The 19,204-nt window shown below is 46.1% G+C and overlaps 1 long non-coding RNA gene across 9 annotated transcripts in view; it reads right to left on the bottom strand.

Annotated features, from left to right (window-relative positions):
- The window catches only part of LOC123137298 (uncharacterized), an 8,253-nt gene extending 3,802 nt beyond the window's left edge, over positions 1-4,451 (bottom strand). The window contains exons 1-9 of one of the 9 annotated variants that reach the window (XR_006468057.1): positions 3,746-4,451; positions 3,566-3,667; positions 2,828-3,194; positions 2,693-2,740; positions 2,534-2,601; positions 2,176-2,425; positions 1,982-2,093; positions 1,289-1,332; positions 755-851 (exon numbers count right to left, since the gene is read on the bottom strand). This is a non-coding gene — a long non-coding RNA (uncharacterized lncRNA). Of the gene's footprint in view, positions 1-754; positions 852-1,288; positions 1,333-1,981; positions 2,094-2,175; positions 2,602-2,692; positions 3,195-3,565; positions 3,668-3,745 lie in introns of all 9 variants that reach the window. The other 8 variants (XR_006468056.1, XR_006468055.1, XR_006468053.1 and 5 more) reach the window with 8 other exon arrangements.
- Between the last annotated feature and the right edge of the window lie 14,753 nt (positions 4,452-19,204).

Genomic DNA, 19,204 nt, shown 5'->3' with positions numbered 1-19,204 from the left:
AAATGGTCACCTCTTTTTGTAGGCACTGGGCCATGGGGAGAAAAATTAAGCATTTACTGTTAAACATATGTGCATTTCTTCAGTCCAAAGAACAAACAAACGTCATCTTCTTCATTTCTTCATTTGCTTATAGAAATTGAGGAACATGCTTATAACCGTATGAAATAGAAGCAAATATATTTGAACTATATCCAGTTCAAAATAGGAGGACAGGGTCTGCCACACCATACTTGCCCTGGCCTGAGGATGTTCGATGCGGTGCAGGCCAAAAATAGCATATGTACGAAGATTTTCGAGTATCACAGTAATATGGTAAAAAAATGGTACATTTTGTATTATGATATGACAGACAAACAATGGGATTGTGGTTAGCCAAGAGCACCTAAAGGCACATATCATATAAAAAATAATCCTACAGTACTTCATGATCTCTTAGGTCATTTTCATATTAATAGAATCAACAAATGATATAGAATTGTGACCATCAGATGTCTAGACCATAATAGCTTTGAAAACTCACTGAACACGAGACTTTGATGTTATTTTATTTCCATTCTGTTATTTGAACTGGTCCTTGATTCATTTGTATCCTTCTCTATCAGATGTCAATAAAGCGATAGAACTAATAAAATGGATGTTAGCTCGATCAGATGCTCACATAGAAATAAAGTACTGGACTTCAATACATAAATTCATGCCAAAGCAAAAGCATTACAATGGTACCAATTATAAACGGAGCGAAACCTTGTTATACCTGGATATATTTTGGAGCGCCTCAACGCGCTTCCTGACCTTGGGCTCCAGGCTCTCGAGCACTCGATGTGCCAGACCACCAAACCCTGCAGCGTATTCTGCATAACCACGTCACTGAATTAGCACGACTCCACCATGAAAATAACCCAAGGCGTCCCAAATGAACGAGCGTTATCTACGCAGAACACCAGATCTCAAATACGATGCACCAGCATGTTCAGTTCTTGCTGCTCACTACTTCTGGTGACTAAATCAGAACAAGGACCAAACAAAATATCACATGTTTTCCATGTAAATATGGAGTTGTATATTGACTTCCGACAAAGCTCAGAGATTTCTACTCATCATCACTTGCAGAAAACTATAATTAATACAAAGGAACAATTTAACAACTGACGTACTGAGCCAACCAAATAGACTCGGGAATATGCGCCTAGGTACTTAGTCCAAGCATGATTTTGTTTCTAAAACCTCCTTTACAGGCACTGTCACTCAAAAATCCTAGTAAACGTATAGAATCAATGGGAAACCTCACCTTAATCGACTGCATGAGGTTGGCCTTGTCCTCGAACCCGAGCTCTGCATCAAAGCCATCAGAGAACAGAACTTAGTCAGTTGTTTCTCGGAAAAGGAAATGATACAAAAGTATACTTAAAACCGTGGGCACCTTATCTTTATTATGATCATTTAGGTTACGGAACTTATTTAGAGGCATCACGTCAAATACAATAGTACATCTGCACTAAGAATTGCAAAACATGCAGTCTAGTGCCCAACACCTCGGTACTCAAACTGGTAGTCGCAAACCAAAAGTCCAAAAAAACATTGTATGAGAATTTATTTATACAGATAAAGAAGGGAGAATTATTCAAATAAGCAATTATGGCTATTAAATTTTATAGACAGCTAATTCAGTCCAACTCTGAGCATTTAATTTTGCGTTAGCTATTGATACCAATGCATGTAGACAGCCAGACACATAGTGAGAACTTGACAAAACATCGTCATTGAGAGAAAGCAGGAAGTAGAAGCTCATATCCATGTTTAAAAGTGAGTCGCAAGTTTAGTCTGTTTTCACAACACGCCAATATAGTTAGAAAGTATAGCTAGGTTCTGCGGTCGCGGTTGTTTGCATCCGTATAGAAACAAAATTGCCGACTCAATAAGAAGCTCCGGAGCAATATACTAAGAGATGGTAGCATAAACAACTCTGAATCTGGTAACTTACATGACCCTTATATTGATTGATTTCCTTACCGACGCATCACTGCTTGACCCTTTCTTTTGCTCTAGAGTCGTGACTGATTGTAGGTTCATTGATTACCCACTCCTCATAAATCCTGAAATCCTAAATCAAATCAGTACTGGATAGACAGATCTGACCCTAAATAGAATAAAATTGAGACAAACTTCGGCAACAACCTGCCAAATCAATGCGTATATTGAACTACCATACTAGCACCCATTTGGAGATGATCTACTGAGGTTATGCTGCACCATAGTCGGAAACCCCATACTTAGATGTGGACATCAAGATGGGAGGCGAGCAGGAGTTTGTGCGGGTGGGGCATGGCCGGTGACGCCAACAACCACAAGGCGGAGGTGGAGCCTGGCCAGCAATGCGACAGCCACCAAGCAGCCACACTGCGGACTTGCAGTGGGTAAGGTTCGCCTCAGGGAAGAACCACGAGTTGATGTCAATCAACATTAGTGTTATATATCAAAGTAAGTAAGCTGGCCATTAATAAAGCATGGAGCTAAAGTAGATCAAGTGGGCTACCTTAAGGCCTTCTTGATTCCAACAGATCCTGTATCCATTTTGAGGCCATCAAGTAATGAATCAAACTCCTATAGTTATAGCGCAGAGTCAATCATAAAAAATATTCAGGGGCGGGATTTTAGTAAGTGCCAAATCATGATTCATTATAGCTGCAAGTACCTTCCAGCCAGCAAGCATGTGCGCAGCCAACTCGTGAATCTTTATCACCTGTACTTGCAAAATATGTGAAACAAGGATGTTATCAGTTAGTTGAAGCTAGATATGGCATGCATCTTGGACGACTACCACACATACCATACATCAATTAGTATGAAACTGATCATCAACTTGGCCTGATTTCTTGGAAATCCTTTGAACAACATATATATACTAAGAAAAAGCAGCAAGTTTTACAATTCCTTTCTCATCATCCATGTAAAACGTGAGATGTATGCCAAGGAAGCCCAACAGCTAGCTACTTTATACTGACAAAACTAAATCCCTGAGATGGAGGAATCAGGCTACTGAGTAGCTGGAAAATCCATGAATGATGGATCCACAAACACTTGCAAGAGATTCTTTTCCTGACGGTCTCTTCAAGAGAGATTAACTTCACAGCAGCAGTGACATGCAATGGAAATTTATCACTCACTGCTACATGTAATTGGTGACAGTGAACGGCCTATAAAGAAAAAAGAGTGCCATATAAGCAAAATGAGGAAATTAGACATGCCAGAGCAGCACCCATCATTCGCGCGACATTGAAGTACTCTCTGAACTACAACCCGGAATGTGAACACATGTAAAGTATTTACTAAATGATAACATATGCATGGTTTGACAATTTTCTAACCCAAAAAATAACTCAAAACCTGTCCATCTTGGGTCTGGGCTAACACATTTAAATCCTAACCAATCAGGGTAATCATTCTTAACAGCAATCCACAACTACAAAACCAAGAAAAACTTAGTGATCCTAACAGGCATGAATGAATAGCAAAAGGGGAACGGGACAGAGAGATACATATCGAGTGAGAGACGTGAGATCCTCACAAGTCACAGTAGCACCACATGTTCAACAACTTGCAGTTCCGGCTTGCCGCTCAATCGGACACGACACCCAACTCTCACTGCATCCACGACTCTCTTGGTTCACTGTATGGAGCAGCAGAAAAAAGGGTATCAGAATTGTGTGTATGGACGTCTGTGAGAGAGAAACGTAGGATGTAGTACCTGAGGCCGCTCGACGTTGCAGCTGCTCCGCCAGTTACGCTGCTCCATGTCCTCTTCTCCTTCCTCCCCCACGACCTCCTCTCCCTACTGTGAGAGGCTAGGGTTAGGGCGCACAACAGCAGTTAGGGCGGGGAATTGATAGAGCTGAGCTCGGCCATGGCAGTTAGGGCGCACAACAGCAACAGTTAGGGCGCACATCAGTAGGAACGTCAACGAAACACTCGAGCTCGGCCATGGCCGGGCCGCAGCCATGCTCAACAACGCGCCGCCGCGCCCGGGCTCGAGCTCGACCACGGCCGCCGCCGAACAGGAGCAAACAAGGCGGTGCTTCCCGGAGGCGAAGGAGTTGGCGGGCCGGCGGCCGGCGGAGCAAGGGGACGGTGAAGAGAGGAAGAGCGCGAGCTTTGGAGGGGGAAGGGGCGGACGGCTGCTCACCGGGGAGCTCCTGGTCATCGGGCTGCGCCGCGGCCGCCGCGGCCCCCTCCTGCCGGCAGCGGAGGCGGCGCACGATCCAGGGCCGGGGCGGGGCGTTAGGGTTTGGGCGGCGCCAGATCGGAGGGGAGGAAGGAGGAGGCCAGGCGAAGGTGGGGAAGGACGAGAGGGAGGCGCTGGTGGGGAGGAGGAGGCGGCGCGAGCGGGAGAGGAGCCGGCCGGAGGGGTGGAAGGAGGAGGCCGGGCGGCGGCGGGGAAGGAGGAGAGGAGGCGCGTGGGAGGGGAGGGGAGAGGAGGCGCGCGCGGGGTGGGGGGCGGCTGCTAGGGTTGTCTCCACGGGAGCCGGCCCTTTTATACCCCAGGCGAGTGAAATGACCAAAATACCCCGGTGGGGGCATTGTATTTACATTTTGCTGCCATTACTATTCATTCCAGCAGCGCCAGCTCGAGATCCGACGGCCCAAGTTGATCCAGATGCTGATCCGACGTCCAGAAACGCATCAAGCAAACTGATCCAACGGCCCAGGATCGCTGATCTCTGAGGAGGCTTGTAGGAGCCTTCTTCTCTTATTTCTGGATACACATATTTTAGTTATTGTTGATTACGTTACTAAGTGGGTAGAAGCTATTCCAACTAGTAGTGCTGATCATAACACATCTATTAAGATGCTTGAAGAAGTTATTTTTCCGAGGTTTGGAGTCCCTAAATACTTAATGACTGATGATGGTTCACATTTTATACATGGTGCTTTTCGTAAAATGCTTGCTGAGTATGATGTCAATCATACAATTGCATCTCCATACCATCCACAGTCTAGTGGTCAAGTAGAATTGAGTAATAGAGATCTTAAATTAATTTTGCAAGAGACTGTTAATAGATCTAGAAAGAATTGGTCCAAAAAACTTGATGATGCATTATGGGCCTATAGAACTGCATATAAAAATCTATGGGGATGTCTCCGTATAAAATGGTTTATGGAAAAGCATGTCACTTACCTCTTGAACTAGAACATAAGGTTTATTGGGACATTAAAGAGATCAATTACGATTTCAAACTTGCCGGTGAGAAGAGGCTATTTGACATTAGCTCACTTGATGAATGGAGAACCCAAGCCTATGAGAAATTCGAAACTATTTAAAGAAAAATTTAAAAGATGGCATGACAAAAGGATACAAATGCGTGAGTTTAACGTAGGTGATTATGTTTTGCTATACAATTCTCGTTTAAGATTTTTTGCAGAAAAACTTCTTTCTAAATGGGAAGGTCCTTATGTTATCGAGGAGGTCTATCGTTCTGGTGCCATAAAAATCAACAACTTCGAAGGCACAAATCCGAAGGTGGTGAATGGTCAAAGAATCAAACATTATATCTCAGGTAATCCCATAAATGTTGAAACCAATGTTATTGACACTGTAACCCCGGAGGAGTACATAAGGTACACTTTCCAGAACGTTTCAGACTCCGAAAAGGAATAGGTATGTGGTACGGTAAGTAAACCGACTCCAAAACAGTTCTAATAGCAACTTTTCTCCGTTTTGGAATATTTAAGAAAATAGGAAAAATAAGAAGTAGTCCGGAAAGGACACGAGGCATCCATGAGGGTGGAGGGCGCGCCCTACCCCCCTGGGCACGCCCTTGCCTTATGGGCACCTCGTGTGCCATCCGGACTCTGTTTTCTTGCACGATACTTCTTTTGGTCAGAAAAAATTCATTATATAAAATCCCAAAGGTCACCGTACCACGACGAAATCCTCTGTTTTTGTTTTGAGTTGTCTCTGCAATAGATGTAGAGCAAGATGTCTTCTCAAGAGTCAGTCGGAGAGAGTCGGGTATCTAATCCGACACCAGGGCCAAGAGCAAACAGCGATGCTAACTGCTTTGGGCCATCAACAGAGGAAGAGATGGAGGCCGACTTAAAAAGGATAGATGCTATGGAGGAGGATCAAGAAGTTACTTCTCGTCTCCAAGCCAGATTTATGATGGAGGAACTCCAGAGCTCAGCAATTCCAAATTCGGTTATACCTCCCAATGCTAGATTTCTTTCTCATGAAAATATGAAAAAGAGTGTTACTTGTTCTCCCACAGCTATGCAACATCCATGGGTGAAAGAAGCTTTAACAGTCACAGATAAACTCCGTAAGGAAACAATGGATCTTAAACAGCAGGTCAATAAGCTTGAGGAAGAGAACCGTATCCTAAGGGGCATCATTGCCAAGAATATTACATCACCATCCCCGAAGAAAGAGACATAATCACATGGGTATGGGCACTCCCCTTGGCAACTGCCAAGCTTGGGGGAGGTGCCCCAGTATTGTATCACCATCACACTTCTATCTTTACCGTTTTTCTTAGTTCGATCCTTTTGGTTATATCTTGATCTAGTAGAATAAAGTTTAGTATGATCTAGCTTTGAATTTTTGTGTTGATCCCTATCTATGTAATCGAGTCCGTGAGCTATATATAATAAAGATTAGTTTTGAGTCGAGGGCTTTGCTATATTATTGTGATCTTGGGGGAATAAAAGAAAGAGAAAGAATAAAAAGAAACAAAAAGATCATATTGATCTTATGGAGAGTAATGACTTCACATATAAAGAGTGTGATGAATAAAAGTTGTTGAGAGTTGACAAACATAGTTTTGGTCATCGTTGCAATTAATAGGAAGTAATAAAGAAAGAGAGGTGTTCACATATAAATATACCATGTTGGACATCTTTTATGATTATGATCACTCATTAAAATATGACATGCTACAAAGTTGATGTTGGACAAGAAAGACAACGTAATGGATTATGTTTTCTTATATCTGAAATAAATTACATTGTCATGGATCATCCTATATGTTGAGCTTCCCTTTCCCCCTCATGCTAGCCAAATTCTTTGCACCAAGTAGAGATACTACTTGTGCTTCCAAATATCCTTAAACCTAGTTTTGCCATGAGAGTCCACCATACCTACCTATGGATTGAGTAAGATTCTTCAAGTAAGTTGTCATTGTTGCAAGCAATAAAAATTGCTCTCTAAATATGTATGATCTATTAGTGTGAAGAAAATAAGTTTTATACGAGCTTGTGATATGGAAGAAATAAAAGCGACGGACTGCATAAAAAAGGTCCCTATCATAAGTGGCAATGTAAAGTGACGTTCTTTTGCATTAAGATTTTGTGCATCCAACCATAAAAGCACATGACAACCTCCGCTTCCCTCTGCGAAGGGCCTATCTTTTATTTTTGTATTCTACCTTATACAAGAGTCATGGTGATCTTCACCTTTCCTTTTTACACTTTATCCTTTGGCAAGCACTATATGTTGGAAAGATCCTGATATATATATATATATATATATATATATATATATATATATAATTGGATGTGGGTTTTCATAAAGCATTATTGTTGACATTACCCTTGAGGTAAAAGGTTGGGAGGCGAAACTATAAGCCCCTATCTTTCTCTGTGTCCGATTAAAACTTCATACCCATAAGTATTGCGTGAGTGTTAGCAATTGTGGAAGACTAAATGATAGTTGAGTATGTGGACTTGCTGAAAAGCTCTTATATTTGACTCTTTCCGAGAAATTGCAATAGCTTCAATGACTGAGATTATAGTTTGCTAGTTTTCAATGAAGTTTCTGATTCATACTTGACATTGTGAATAGATTGTTACTTTAAGCATAAGAAATCATATGACGATATACATTTTGTTGTTCTAAAAATGATCATGATTCCCTCATGTCCGTATTTTATTTTATCGACGCCTCTATATCTAAACATATGGACATATTTTTCGATATCGGCTTCCACTTGAGAACAAGCGAGGTGTAAGCTTGGGGGAGTTGATATGTCCATTTTGCCTCATGCTTTTATATCGATATTTATTGCAATATGGGTTGTTACTACACATTATGTCACAATACTTATGCCTTTTCTCTCTTATTTTACAAGGTTTACATGAAGAGGGAGAATGTCGACAGCTGGAATTCTGGGCTGGAAAAGGAGCAAATATTAGAGACCTATTCTACACAAGTCCAAAAGTCCTGAAACTCCACAAAGTCAGTTTTGGAATATATTAAAAATATTGGGCGAAGAAAGCACCAAAGGGGGGCCACCCACTGTCCATGAGGGTGGGGGCGCGCCCTACCGCCCTGGGCGCGCCCCCTGCTTCATGGGCCACCTGGAAGCCCCCCGATGCCCATCTTCTGGTATAAGGTGTCTTTTGCCCTGGAAAAAATCATAAGGAAGCTTTCGGGACGAAGCGCCACCGTCTCGAGGCGGAACCTTGGCGGAACCAATCTAGGGCTCCGACGGAGCTATTCTGCCGGGGAAACATCCCTCCGGGGGGGGATCGTCACCATCGATCCTCTCATCGAGAGGGAATCAATCTCCATCAACATCTTCACCAGCACCATCTCCTCTCAAACCCTAGTTTATTTCTTGTATCTGATCTTTGTCTCAAAACCTTAGATTGGTACCTGTGGGTTGCTAGTAGTGTTGGTTACTCCTTGTAGTTGATGCTAGTTGGTTTATTCGGTGGAAGATCATATGTGCATATGCTTTATGCACATTAATACTCCTCTGATTATGAACATGAATATGATTTGTGAGTAGTTAAGTTTGTTCCTGAGGACATGGGAGAAGTCTTGTTATAAGTAGTCATGTGAATTTGGTATTCGTTCGATATTTTGATGAGATGTATGTTGTCTTTCCTCTAGTGGTGTTATGTGAACGTCGACTACATGACACTTCACCATTGTTTGGGCCTAGAGGAAGGCATTGGGAAGTAATAAGTAGATGATGGGTTGCTAGAGTGACAGAAGCTTAAACCCTAGTTTATGCGTTGCTTCGTAAGGGGATCCATATGTTTCATGTTATGGTTAGGTTTACCTTAATTCTTCTTTCGTAGTTGCGGATGCTTGCGAGAGGGGTTAATCATAAGTGGGATGCTTGTCCAAGGAAGGGAAGTACCCAAGCACCGGTCCACCCACATATCAAATTATCAAAGTAACGAACATGAATCAGATGAGCATGATGAAAACTAGCTTGATGATAATTCCCATGTGTCCTCGGGAGCGCTTTCCTTTATATAAGAGTTTGTCCAGGCTTGTCCTTTGCTACAAAAAGGATTGGGCCACCTTGCTACACCTTGTTTACTTTTGTTACTTGTTACCCGTTAAGAATTACCTTATCACAAAACTATTTGTTACTGATAATTTCAGTGCTTGCAGAGAATACATTACTGAAAACCGCTTGTCATTTCCTTCTGCTCCTCGTTGGGTTCGTCACTCTTACTTGTCGATAGGAATACGATAGATCCCCTACACTTGTTGGTCATCACCCCTGAACCAGGCTTCAATGACGATGTATCCGGTGCGCTTATTGTCTTCGGCATTGCAAGGCGGGTTCCTTCTCCGAATACTCCAAAACAGCTTTCCGCACACAAGAGTTGTATCCGGCCCTGCTTAATACATACAACCCTAAGCTGTAAAAGGAAAAAAATACTTAAAATAAGTCATGTCCACGGGCAAATTTTTCGGCGAGATGTTATGTTCTAGCCTTATTATTATTCTAAACCGTTTTACAACCCCATTTCGCATTTCGAGGCACGACCATTGACACGTCTTGTCAAAGCAGAGATCGTGTCCCCTTATCACGGGATTCTCATCAATAGGGGTTTTGGGTAATCCAAGCGCGCCGATCACACGTCCCCTTGGGAATAGGCGAGATTTAAGGCTTATGAGTGGGCGCTTAATATTCGCTGCCTCTATAAGAGGACAAAGACCCGTCTGTTCACCTCATGCCTTCTTCTTCCTCTGCCTTTCAATCCCCCGAGCTCCTGCGCCCAAGTTCTAAACTTTCCCTTCCCCCCAACTTCTCCAGCCATGACCGGATCCGGCTTTTAGGGCAATGGATGGCCTCCTCCATAATGGAGAAGAACATCCAGGATCTGCGTGAGGCGAGGTACTTGACGTCAGAGATCAAACACAGGCTTCCGACCCCGGGGCAGGTCATCCCCACCCCGGAGCCCGATGAGAGGGTAGTTTCTATCCCCCACTTCCTCCGAGGACTTGGGTTCGCCCTTCACCCCTTCGTTCGAGGTGTCATGTACTACTACGGGCTGGATTTCCATGATCTGGCCCTGAATTCCTTTCTCCACATCTCGGCGTTTATCATCGTATGGGAGGCATTCCTCCACATCCCTCCACACTTCGGCTTATGGCTCAAGGTTTTTAATGTGAAGCCAAAGGTGGTTGAAGGCCAACACGCCGAGTGCGGCGGCGCCATGGTGAGCAAGCTCAACCATGTCACATGGCCCAAAGGGAGATTTATGGATACTGTCAAGGTGTGGCAGCAGGAGTGGTTCTATATTACCGAACCCCATGGCGCCAAGTGGGCTGCTGCTCCTGCTTTCATATATGGACCTCCGCTGCGGCTAGCATCCTGGACCAACAAGGGTCTAGATTGGGGATCCCCTGATGAAGTGTCGACGCTGCAGAAGCGTATCAAGAGCATGATAAAAAAGGACATCACCCTTGCTGATGTGATTCAAGTGATGCTCATCCGCCGAGCTCTCCCTTGCCAACGACTGGACAGCCTGATTTTTGGCCCATTTTTTTTCTTTTGTTTTCCGAGGTTTTTGCTTGAGTTTTCTTTTTCGTGGCTTCGTGGTCTGGAAACTGAAGAAGATGCCCTCTTCTTTGCTTCCAGAGTGGCTTGTCATTCCCAAATCCTTCCCTAGACCTTGTCATTTTCATCCTAGCCCAAATCCCAATATTCTTTTTATCGGGAATATTCATTTTCTATTAAAGGAATAACTCCAATTTCCCTAGGTTGTAAAGCAACCTATATTTCCATCACTCCAAAAATTCCCAAATAATTCTCATAAACTGTTTGGGTCATATCTTGATCCAATATGGCAAAACTTTCATTGACATGTTCAAAAATAATCCTCCAATAATTCATTTCCTATTCTGCCCTAAATGGCACATTGTGAAGCAAGTGCCATTTTACTTTGCCCAATTAACCTCCAACTCCTTTTACATCTTTTCATGTCGACATCATTGCCACATGCCAAAATGCAACCTCATTTGCCTAGTAATTATTTAATTATGATTTTCCAAAGTTTCTGTCCAGAAAAAAAACTTTGTGAAGGAGGTACAAGCTAGGAATATCCAAATGAGTTACCATTTTGTATGATCCTTCATGTAATCATATAATAGCCCTCTACCAAAGTAGAGCTCACGTCATGCCTCCATGTGAGCACAGCTTCAATTCTTAGTTTCCGGTCAAAATATCAGTTTGTGAAGCAAGTATATTTTATCTTGCTCCACTATGGCTGTAAATGTTTCTAGACCTTCTAGTATCCATATAACCACCCTCCACCAAGTTGTGGCTCAATCCCTTTGACCATTTTCCTATGGAATTTTTCTAAGTTTCTGGTCAGCATAAATCTTTTTGAAGCAAGTGCTATTTTGGTTCATCCAAATGGCATGAAACTCCTTGTGCATCTTAATATCTTCAAATAACTGGGCTATAACCATTTTCAGATCAATTGATGCAACTATGTGAGTGCATCATCCAAATTCTCATTTCTGACCAGTGGGTCACTTTCTACAGCAACCACCCTTTAAACTCCTCCTCTTAAGCTGATTTCTTGTGATCGTAGTAACCTTAGTGTATGATCATGATCAGACAAAGTTTTTACTGAGTTACCTAGCTGGTGTCTCCAAGGCACAGCACAAACACTTGGCTGCTGGTTTACTTTGGAGCTAAGTGTTCTTTGCCCCTAGATTGATTTATTTCCTCAATTATACTAAGGTCACTAGGGTTAATCCACTGGACATGATCGTCCTGGACAAAACGAGCTATTTGCACCAGTGCACGTGGTGATCACGCTTGCGTCGTGCAGATTGCGCTCTCTGGCTTCTTCTTGTCCATGTTGTCGTCGGCTCCCTCCTCGTCTCGACCTCCATTCATGTCCTGGAGCTCGCCCGTGATGCTCTGCGTCTCCCTTTATCAATGGATCGTCGTGGTTCATCATAAATGCGTCGCAAAGGCCATGCCCGTGCCGCGCCCAGCCTCTGTCCACCATTAGAGCTTGTCGTGAGCTTGCTCGTGAAGCTCCAGAGCCTTCTCAGCGCCTATATAAGAGACCCCCGACCTCCTCCTAAGCTCACAGATCCCTCCCCCGCCTCATTTGCCCTCTGGAATTGTCGCATCTCGCCGTTGTTCGCCGTCACCCTCCATGGTCGCCTCGGCCTCGGCTTGGGTCCGGCCACCTCAGGCCTCCCCATGCCTCTCCTCCACGTCCACCGCACTCCCATCGTCCCACTCAGTCGCCCCACCCCCTTGCCCCCTCGTCGGAGCGGCCGCATCGCCGAAGAACCCCGTCGCCCGAAGCTTCCTGTACTCTCCATGGCATCGCCCCTCCCCTCCTCCCTGTGCCTCCCCGGCGGCTGTTCTCCCTCTGGATGGGTGTGGTTGGCCGCTGCGGTCCCTCCGGTGCCCTCGTCCGGGCCGGAGACGGCCGGAGCAGGCCGGCCCCCTCGCCGTCCCTCCCCTGCTCTGCCTCTGTTGCATGCGAGGAACAGGGCGGGCGGGAGGAAGAGGACGAGCGCTCGTGCCCCCTCCCCCTGCGCCTGGGACCCACGCGCCAGTGGCCCAAGGCCCAGGTCCACGTGGATAAGTGGAGGCGTATTTCTCAGTTTACGCCTCTGCCTTATCCACTCAGGGGCATGTTTGCTGAAAATTTTCACATATAGGTCCCTGATCTTCATCACCTTATATCTCCACAACCGTAACTCCAAATGAGGTGATTCCAAAGCCTACTTCTTTGTATCGTCGAGCCCTTTCTGTTGGTGTCACTTTAATTATGTTTTGGCATTCTAAAAATGACCATTTTTCCCTTGCACGTAAACAGCCCCTCCGAGAGAGAACTGTTTCCGGCAAATCTTTCCGCAGCTTCCTCGCACTTCTCCCCGGTGTCTTCTTCATCTCCAAGCAAGCCACAATACCCACTTGCATGATAGTCATGCAGTAGCCATGGTTTTCAACTTGAATCTTTATTAAATGTTTGCTTGTTGAAAAGATGGTTATCATTGTTTCGGTGATGTTTAGATTTGCATGTTCACTTTTGTGCTATGTTGTCTTGTACTCTGTTATCACCTTCTACCTGCAAGTATTTCCTTCCATATGTTTATGCTTGCTAGTAGTACATGTTGATGTTGGTGATGGTCTTCGGTGCATGACTGTCGTCTGTCCCGAGTACCGTTGTTATGCATGTTCCATTGCATCTAGTTGGTTAAATGCTTGCATGATGGCATTGTTGATATGTTCTTGCATGATATTTATTGTTGATGCTAGTGGTCATGCTATGTTTCGGAGAAGTATGTACTGGTGGTGTTCATGCTAGTCAGTATGCCATGCTCAGTGGATATGATTCATTGTTGATATGGTGGATAGTTATGTGATACCCTCATGATTATGTTGATATCATAATCATGCATTGTAATTTCCATCATGTTATTTTATCATGGCTCAGCATATTTGCATTCAAGTTTAACTGGAGTAAATTGAACTTGAACAACTGTTGACTGAGTCATGGTGCCGCTGAATCGAGCTGACCAGTGCAACCACGCTTGCCGGTATGGGACGGTCCTAATTGGGTCTATTGTCGTGCCTCTCGCCGGTGCCTCCAATGAGGGAAGGTTATGGGTGTGATGTACCCTGGCCCGGTAAGCAGGCATAACCTTGTGTGCCCGTTGTTGAGTTTTTGGATCCGGGTCCTCATGTGGGATCGTGGCCACGACGGTGGTCGTTGTGTCTTTGGTAGACACGGGGCCACCCATGACTTAGACCAGTGGGGAGTGAGTCGGAGTGGCCGGGGGAGTGTCATGGCAGTAGGACGGTTTTGTCGGAACGTCGTTGGTCCACCCAAATGGGAGTGCGGGGCCATGGGTTCCGTAGTGTGGGTACAGTGTACTAACCTCTGCTGAGTGTATATTAAATCTATTGATAGCCGCACCGCGGATAAGGGCCCAGTTCATGTCGGTCACACTGTGAGTCAACGGTAATAAAAATAATGTGGTTAATAACAACCCCGGTTCGTTTGAGACCAAGTGTTGGTCGTGGTTGTGATCGCCGTAAGGATCACGGGTCAATTATTGGTCATGGTTGTGATCGCCGTAAGGATCACGAGCCAATTCGGTGGGTAAACAAATTACTGTTGGGTAATTGATAGAACTTCAAATAATTATTTATGGTATCCAGGCAATGATCATTATATAGGCATCACGTCAAAGATTAGTAGACCGACACATGCATGCATCTACTACTATTACTAGACAGGTCGACCGCTATGCAGCATGTATCTAGTGTATTAAGTTCATGGAAAAACGGAGTAATGCAATAAGAACGATGCCATGACGTGGACAAGATCTATTCATGTAGAAATAGACCCCATCTTGTTATCCTTAATAGCAACGATACATACGTGTCATGTCCCCTTTTGTCATTGGGATTGAGCACCGTAAGATCGAACCCATCACAAAGCACCTTTTCCCATGGCAAGAAAAATCGATCTAGTTGGCCTAAGTAAACCAGAGATTCAAAGAAGAAATACGAGGCTATAAACAATGATACATATAAGAGATAAACTCTAATAACTTTCATGGATAAAATAGATCTGATCATATACTCAAAGTTCATCGGATCCCAACAAACACACTACAAAAAGAGTACATCAAATAGATCCCCAAGAGACCATTGTATTGAGAATCAAAAGAGAGAGGGAGAGGAAGCCATCTAGGTACTAACGATGGACATGAAGGTCTACAATGAGCTAGTCACGCATCACCGGAGAGGCACCAATGAGGATGATGAACCCCTCCGTTATGGTGTCTAGACTGGATCCGGTGTTTCTGGAGCTTGCGGTGGCTGGAATTGTGTCTCATCGACTTCCCTAGGGTTTTTGGATTTTCGGGGTATTTATAGAGCAAAGAGGCGACACAAGAGGCGTCCGAGGTGGGCACAACCCACCAGGGCGCGCCTGGACCCCCATGCGCGCCCAGGTGGGTTGTTCTCCCTTTGGAGCCCCCTTGTAGTACTTCCTTGACCCATTGTGTGTCTTCTGGTCCAGAAAAAATCTCCAAAAAGTTTTTGCTGCATTTGGACTCCGTTTGGTATTGATTTTCTGCGAAGCAAAAAAACAAGCAAAAAACACCAACTGGCACTGGCACTATGTCAATAGGTTAGTCCCAAAAAATGGTATAAAGTTGCTATAAAATGATTGTGAAACATCCAAGAATGATAATATGACAGGGTGGAACAATCAAAAACGTATGAGCAGGTAAACATTTAACTCACTTGAATCTAATGAACATGGCATGAGAAATGAGCATGAATCCATAAGCATATAGAGGACTCATAAAATATTAAAAGGCACAAAGTATTTAAATATTCGAGTGGAAACCCATGGCTACTGCAAGGCCTTCATGCAAGTGGCTGTCGTGGCTTGCCTAGTTATGTAGAAGTCATCGGGAAGAAGTGCAGAAAGCTCGCAAAAAGATATCACTGGAAAAGTTTCTCCCTCGAAGGGGATTGAATAAGGGCAAGGGCAAAATGGTCATTTTAATAATATTAGAACATCATAAAAATGACACCAATAGACTGGGCTTGTCGAATAGAGAACATGGGCTTTTGAATCACCTCAATCGGAGTTATGGGTGCGGAGATATGGTCATTCGTTCGTTAGGCAGAAAAACAAATAAACAATTTCCATTTCTGCTCTTAATGGATGAACGTTCACAAAATAGCGGTTTTGGCCGGTGGGTTAAACAAAAGGCTTACTTGCTGAAAAAACGCTTTCGTAAGGTGAAAGAGCATTCCCAGGCACAACCGCAGAGAAATACGCCTTTGGGGAAACCATAGCGTAAACACGCGAAGTACGCTTCCACTTAGACAAGTCAGCGGGCCGTCTCAGTCAACGCTTGATGTTGACGTGCGGGACCCACTGGTGGTGGGAGGGGTCTTCGTCTTCAATCTCCTGGGTGCATGGTCGACCGAGGCAGGAGCGGGATCCGGCGATGTTGGTCCACGACACGGGCCACCACCAGCGGCGCCCGGCCTACCGGAGTGATCAGCGGACTGAGGCGGTTTCGTCCAGGTAAGGCGCATGTTGACTGTAACTCTCCACCTCCCTCTCGCATGCATGCACTAACCCATGCACGTAGCCCACTCTGCACACTACGTGCCTCATGTAACTGCGCCTCCATGTGCCATGATGTAATCCCAGGCTATTTAGCGTCGAGTAATACAACCACGACACCACAAGGTGCATCGCTTCCTCCCTCCTCTCGTCTTCATGGTATTAGATGCCTGCCTCGTCTAGCGCCTATACACCTCCTTCCGCTATCGAAACCTCCTCCTGTAGCATCATGGCTTCCCCACCGCTACCGCCTCCATCTCCTCCCCCTTCCTCTGTCCGCGGCCTCCATGATGTTTTCACCATGGCCGCAGCCGCCACCCCCAACCACACTGATCTCCTCACTCCCTGGCCCTCCCTGCTACCTCCCGTGGTGGTGGTGCTCTCATCCCCAGTGCTACTCCCCTCCTACACCTACTTCCAAACCATGGACTGGCATGGTTCACGCCTGGACCATGCCATGGCGGGCCCATCCCTTGGGCGTTGGAGTACGCGGCCCCCGACCCGGCGTGCACGCGCCATTCACTGGGCACGCAAGCCACTATGGTGGCCCTATGCCAATCCTGCCTGTATGGCACCCATGACCTGGATGCCCGGCGCCACCCCACCATATCCACTATCTAGGGTGCCCTTGCCCGGCGCCTCCTCCTCCTTGCCACCCGCGTGGGACCAGAGCGCTCTCATCCACGCGAAGAATGTGCTCGGGAGGCAGCAACAACAGGGCTCCTCCGACGGGGAATGGTACCTGGACATCGGCACCTCCATGCACATGACGTCCTTGTTAGGTATGCTCACCACCTCACAACCCTATTATTCCTCTTGCATTACTGTCGGCAATGGCCACTCTTTCACGGTCACGCACTCGGGCACTACCTCTAGTCCCACTTCTACTACACCCATTACACTTAGCGACGTCCTAGTCTATCCACACCTAATCAAGAACCTTATTTCTGTCAAAAAGCTTGCTCGTGACAACCCTCTTGATGTCGAGTTAGATGATGTCAGGTTTTCTGTCAAGGATCGAAGGACAAAGCGGGTGATCCTCCGGTGTAATTCCGATGACAATCTCTACCCATTCACGCCGCCCACACGTCATCATGCTCTCTCCGCCACCGCCGTCACGCCCACGCTCTGGCATCAACGCTTGGGGCACCCCGGTCATGATTCCCTCACCACCATCCTGCGTGCCTGCTCCGTCCACCCTGCGTCGGCGTCATCTGAACTCTGTCATGCTTGCCAATTAGGAAAAAGTGTTAAGTTGATGTTTTCCCTTTCAGAACATGTGTCATTTTTTTCCTTTCAGCTTGCTCACTGTGATGTTTGGACCTTCCCCATTATGAGTATCTCTGGCAAGCAATATTACCTAAACCTACTCGATGATTACAGTCATTTTTTATGGACATTCCCCCTCGACCGTAAGTCCGATGTGTTCCCGCTCCTTCCCTTGTTTTCAACGTTTGTTAGACGTCAGTTCAACCTTAACATCTTCTCCATTTAGTGCGACAACGTATGCGAATTCGACAACCATCAAGCACGCACCTTCTTCTCTCCTAAGGGAATTGTGCTACACATGTCATGCCCATACACTTCCCTTCATAATGGACGAGCTGAGCGAATTAAACGATCTCTCAATGACATAGTTCGTTCCCTCCGTATCCACGCGTCCATGCTGTACACCTACTGGGTAGAGGCCCTTAACACGTCCACTTTCCATCTCAACAGACGACCATGTCATACACCCAGACTACACTCATCTTCACGTGTTCGGGTGTCTATGCTACCCAAACATCAACGCCACGACGCCGCACAAACTAGGCCCGCGCTCTATCTCTTGCACCATCCTCGGCTACCCTGCCGATCACAAGGGTTATCGGTTCCTCAATTGCTCCACCGGCCATGTCCTCGTCTCATGGCACACCGTCTTCAACGAGACCCGCTTCCCCTTCAGAGCCAACAAGGACCACACCCCTCCTATCATTGCCGAAGATGACACCTCACTCCGACCACATGTTCCCCAGCGACCGCGCTCTGACCGCGCCTTGCCCCGCCAAGGAGATCCTGCAGCACCACCACACGCCATTATGGCAACGCCCGACGGCCATGCTGCTGCGGCCAGTGACAACGCTGCCAGGGCGGCACTTGATTAGCCCACCCCACCAGCGCCCACACCACCAGCGCCCGATCCCACCCCACTTGACCGACACCGACGCTGCTGCTTCTCCTTGCTCCTCCCCGCCACTATCTCGTGCGACTACCCTCCAGCGTGCATCCATACCCACACACATCATGGTCACCCGTGTCTAGGTTGGTACATTACTCCCCAACAAGAAATACACACAAAACAACTCCGCCACTATCGACGCACCAGTCATCTCCCCCATGCCCAGATCCATGGATGTCGCGCTTCGTGATGTTCATTGGCTAATAGTAATGCAACATGAATATATGGCGCTGATGGTGAACATGACATGGACCCTCGAGCCACGCCCGCCTGGTGCCAACGTGGTCACCGGCAAGTGGCTATTTCGCTAGAAACTCAAGGTGGACGGAACAAGCGGTACAAGGCCAGGTGGGTGGTCGGGGGTTTCTCTTAGTGCCCCGGAGTGGACTTCGATGAGACGTTCTCGCCGATCGTCAAGGCGGCCACCATCTGCACCGTGCTCGCTGTCACAGCTGCTCGGGGCTGACCAGTTCATCAGATGGACCTGAACAATGTCTTCCTCCACGGGCAGCTCACGGAGCGCGTCTACTACCAACATCCAGCCAGGTTCGTCGACAAGTGCGCTTCGACCACGTCTGAATCCTCGACAAGTCTCTATATGGGCTTTAA

The sequence above is a fragment of the Triticum aestivum genome, chromosome 6B (assembly GCF_018294505.1).
Source record: "Triticum aestivum cultivar Chinese Spring chromosome 6B, IWGSC CS RefSeq v2.1, whole genome shotgun sequence".
NCBI classification, from domain to species: domain Eukaryota; kingdom Viridiplantae; phylum Streptophyta; class Magnoliopsida; order Poales; family Poaceae; genus Triticum; species Triticum aestivum.
The sequence above is the reverse complement of the archived record's forward strand: the minus strand, read 5'-3'. Positions and strand labels throughout refer to the sequence as shown.